This window comes from Heptranchias perlo, chromosome 1, assembly GCF_035084215.1.
Source record: "Heptranchias perlo isolate sHepPer1 chromosome 1, sHepPer1.hap1, whole genome shotgun sequence".
NCBI classification, from domain to species: Eukaryota; Metazoa; Chordata; class Chondrichthyes; order Hexanchiformes; family Hexanchidae; genus Heptranchias; species Heptranchias perlo.
In genome coordinates, this window is record NC_090325.1 from 191,455,113 (window position 1) to 191,460,265 (window position 5,153).

Genomic DNA, 5,153 nt, shown 5'->3' on the forward strand with positions numbered 1-5,153 from the left:
TGAATAGCTGGGGCCCAAGCACTGATATCTGCGGTACCCCACTAGTCACTACCTGCCACCCGGAAAAAGACCAGTTTATTCCTACTCTCTGTTTCCTGTCTGTCAACCAATTCTCAATCCATGCCAGTATATTCCCCCCAATCCCATGTGCTTTAATTCTGCACACTAACCTCTTGTGTGGGACCTTATCAAAAGCCTTCTGAAAATCCAAATACACCACATCCACTGGTTCTTCCCTATCTATGCTGCTAGTTACATCCTCAAAAAACTCCAGTAGATTTGTTAAGCATGATTTCCCTTTTATAAACCCATGATGAATTTGTCCAGTCCCATTAATGCCTTCCAAGTGTTCTGTTATCACATCCTTTATAATAGACTCTAGCATTTTCCCCACTACTGATGTTAGGCTAACTGGTCTGTAATTCCCTGTTTTTTCTCCCTCCTTTTTTAAATAGTGCGGTTACATTTGCCACCCTCCAATCTGTAGGAACTATTCCAGAGTCTATAGAATTTTGGAAGATGACCACCAATACATCCACTATTTCCAGGGCCACTTCCTTTAGTACTCTAAAGTTGGCCTTATCTAAATTTAGAATCTTAGCTGATAGGTTTGTCCCTTTCAAACACAACGTTGAACTCGGTCATATTACGATCACTATTAGATAAATGTTCACGCACCGTTAGCCTGTTAACTAAATCTGGCTCATTACTCATTAAATCTAATATGGCCTATCCCCTTGTTGGTTCGATGGCATATTGTTGCAGCAAGCTGTCCTGAGCACTCAAGAAATTTGCTACCTTTCTGACATGAGCTCATCTGCTTATTCCAAGCTAGATGAAAGTTATCCACTTTGTGAAATCCATTAGTTCCCTGCACTTGTTTGGAGGTGAAGGTGGAGGGGATAGTGGTTTAAGAAGGCAGTTAGTAATGAGAAGAAGCTGGAGGTTATCTTTGCTCTCCAGGCTGTTCCTGGTTTTGGCAGAGGAGTGTGAGGCCTGGTAGGGTTTGATGTGGTCCAGCCAGACCTGGCAATGGATGGCTAAGCCAGTTATGCACCATATAGGCTGGCAGAGGAATCGGAAGCTGATTGTACGACCCACAAGTCCCGGTCGTCGATGTGTTGACGTTCCTCGCCAGATATGTCAACGGGGTGGAGAACAGCGTTGACGTCAACGACCATTTTGGGAACTGGACCAGTAAGAGAGAGATCACGGCAACTTTGAGAGTGGACGCCCATGGCAACATCCTCCACACACCGCCGCCCTCCCCCCCCCCCCCCCCCCCCAGCTTCGCCATCGCAGGAAGTCGAGGGTACATCATGTACGTGGGGCAACCCAGAGTCTGTCGCACCTGCGGCAAATCCCATCACGTGGCTGCCTCCTGCACTGCAACCGTCTGCAAGAACTGCAAGCAGGAAGGGCACCAGACTAAGGAGAGCAAGAGCTGCAACCTGTGCGGGGAGGGTGGCCATCTCTTCAGGGCCTGCCCCAAACGCAGCTTCAGCTACGCCCAGGCGGCCAAGAGCAACACAGCGGCGGAGGAAGGGGCAACAAGCAAGGCGGCCCCAAAGAAGACCAAGAACCCTCGCCCTGCCACGACCCCCTCCGAAAAGATCCTGACCCAGGAAAACAAGGAGCGAGGAAGGAGTCAGGCTGGAAACTGCCAGACCTCGACATCCAACTCCGAGCCTCCCCACCAGACGACAGAGTCCATGGATGAGGAGACAGCAGAGGGAGAATGGCAGATAGTTAACAAAAAAACCAGGAAAAGAAAGCCAGAAGAAAGGAAACAAGCCCCAACTGACACTACAACCAGGGGTAAAAGAGTGCTCGAGTCGCAGTCGGACGACAGCGACTACCCCGCGTCTGACGAGGAAGGACATCAGGAGCGAGGCAGCCAAGCTTCACATCGAAAGCGTAAAAATACACAAGGCGACAGCGACGGGATGAACACCCCCCATCCCCGGAACACTGGAAGCGATAACGCCTCCAACACCCTCCAGCTCCGGGACACCGGGAGCAGCACCGCAGAGAGCGAAGAACGGCTGCCGGAAACTGGGAGCAGCACCGCAGAGAGCGAAGAACGGCTGCCGGAAACTGGGAGCAGCAACAACGAGGAGCCCCAGCCGATCGAGGATCGCACGGGCCCTCCCCCCCCCCCGACACCAAGCCGCCAATATCACCCAGGCGGAACTACGACCCCCTCTCTGAGGCAGAACAGGACTCGTACCTTAACTCAGGGAACGTGGAACACTTTGCAAAGATCACCTGGATGCAGAGACACGACCAAGAGCTGGAAACAGCAAACGGTCTGTTGGGTGGGACTTTAAACTGTTGTTAAAATGGGTCTGAAAGTCGCATCCATTAATGTGCGTAGCGTTAAATGCACTACGCGATGTGTGTTGACCTTGGACGACCTGGTCAAGGTCAAGAGCGACCTGCTGTTCTTGCAGGAGTGCGGCCAGCCGCACCTCAGCAATTACCGGCAATGGTCGCAGCGCTGGGCCCACGGGCCGTCGATCTGGTCGGGAGGCAACGATAGTCGTGCTTCTGGCCTGGGGATTCTGCTGTGAGGAGGCAACTTCACCATCACCGAAGTAAAGGAGGTGGTGGGGGGTCGCCTCCTCATGGCAGACGTAATGTACAAAAACGCTCCGCTCCGACTGATCAACGTGTACGCCCCGGCTCTGAAGAATGAGCGGCTGGCCATCTTCCAGCAGCTCCCACTGCTGCTGGCGACGTCCAGGCCGGTCATTCTCGGCGGTGACTTCAACTGCATCATCGATGCAGCTGGACGATCCGGCAGAGCCGACAGCAAACTGGACACCACTTCCAAACTCCTGATGGAAGCGGTGAAAGACGCCAAGCTGTGCAACGTCTTCAGCAACCCTGCAGACGGAGCAGCGCTTCAATACACCTGGTCCAGACCAGACGGGTGCGTCCGTTCCAGGATAGACTTCCTCTTTGTGTCCCCGAAGCTCAAGGCCAAATCCACCAAGGTCACTCCGGTGTTCTTCTCTGACCACTGCCTCCTCCTGGCCGACTGTCACCTACAGGATGATCAGAGAGTGGGCAGGGGGATATGGAAGCTGAACGTGAAACTGTTGACCCCGGGAAACATTGAGGAACTGAAGAGGGATTACAAAGGTTGGAGAACCGTAAAACCCCTCTTTGATTCCCCAGTGCACTGGAGTCCACATGCTTTCTACTTTTATCCACTAGGCCACCAGCATAGTTACTTTATAATTTTCAAAGTTAAGTGCATCTGATTGTCCTTGTATCACAGTTAACTGGGATTGATCTACAATGTTACAATTGCGTAGAATATTACTGATGCAAAACCTCACTCAGAGTAGTAAATGTTTGGAATAACCTGTCAAGTATAGTGATGGAGACAAAAACATTGGAGCAGTCAAAATATAATTGGATACTAAGTGGTGGGATGGAAAGAATGGCCTTTTTGTTGTCCTTGACTTTTCTTGCATTGTTTAAAATAATGTATTTTACAAAACATAGCAAGAAATGTTCTACCTTATAAAACTAGTCATATTTAGTATTGCATATGGCACATCCCCTGTGAATGGTTAAACAATAGTGTTGACTCTGCCCCCTGGTTTAATGAACGACACACTATCAACTGCGAAGCAAGAATCCCTTCTCGTGAAAATCAAGCTTGATTGACCATCCCAGGTCAGATGTGGGGATGTTCGCTGATGATTGCATAGTATTCAGTTCCATTCACAACCCCTCAGATACTGAAGCAGTCCATGCCTGCGTGCAGCACAACCTGGGCAACATCCAGGCTTGGGCAGACAAGTGGCAAGTAATATTCATGCCACACAAGTACCAGGCAATGACCATCTCCAACAAGAGAGAATCTAACCACCTCCCCTTGACATTCAACGGCATTACCATCGCCGAATCCCCCACCATCAACATCCTGGGGGTCACCATTGACCAGAAACTTATTGGACCAGCCACATAAATACTGTGGCTACAAGAGCAGGTCAGAGGCTGGATATTCTGCAGCGAGTGACTCACCACCTGATTCCCCAAAGCCTTTCCACCATCTACAAGGCACAAGTCAGGAGTGTGATGGAATACTCTCCACTTGCCTGGATGAGTGCAGCTCCAACGACACTCAAGAAGTTTGACACCATCCAGGACAAAGCAGCCCGCTTGATTGGCACCACATCTGCCACCCTAAACATTCACTCCCTCCACCACTGCCGCACCGTGGCTGCAGTGTGTACCATCTACAGGATGCACTGTAGCAACTTGCCAAGGCTTCTTCGACAGCACCTCCCAAACCCGTGATCTCGACCACCTAGAAGGACAAGGGCAACAGGCATATGGGAACAACACCACCTGCACGTTCCCCTCCAAGTCACACCATACTGACTTGGAAATATATTGCCGTTCCTTCATCGTCGCTGGGTCAAAATCCTGGAACTGCCTACCTAACAGCACTGTGGAAGTACCTTCACCACACTGACTGCGGGCAATTAGGGATGAGCAATAAATGCTGGCCTAGCCAGCGATGCCTCATCCCATGAATGAATAAAATAAAAGTTCCAACATTGGAAAAACTCTCATTAGCCCAGCAGAGGCAAAATTCACATGCAGTACCTTGAGATAAAGCAAAGTACTTGAGCATTACATCATTGCTTTTTGCCCCTATTTAAAATAACTAGGGTCCCATATACCATTTTGACACTCCATCAACTTGTCCTCCCACTTTTAAAGATACTTGTAACTCAACCCCTAAACCTCTGCCCTAGTCGTTCTTCCTCCCAAAATGTATCATCTCACACTTCTCAATAAATTTCACATGGCATCTATCTACCCAATCTACTAATGTGTCTCGGTCCTTCAGAGATTGGTTACAGTCTTCTTCACAATTAACCATGCTCCCTATTTTTGTACTTAGCTGCAAATTTTGATAGCGTGCTGCCTATATTGAGCTCTTAACGAACTGATGGATGCAATCAAAATGTTCTTTGCCAATGACATCTGCTGCACTAAATGATTAATTCTCTTGCTGAAATAAAGACAGTTGGCAGAAGTGGGCAGACAAATGCTTGGTCAAGTTGGCAGGAAAATAGCATGTTATCTTTAGGACTCAAAAAAAAACATTCATAACTGAAGAAAAA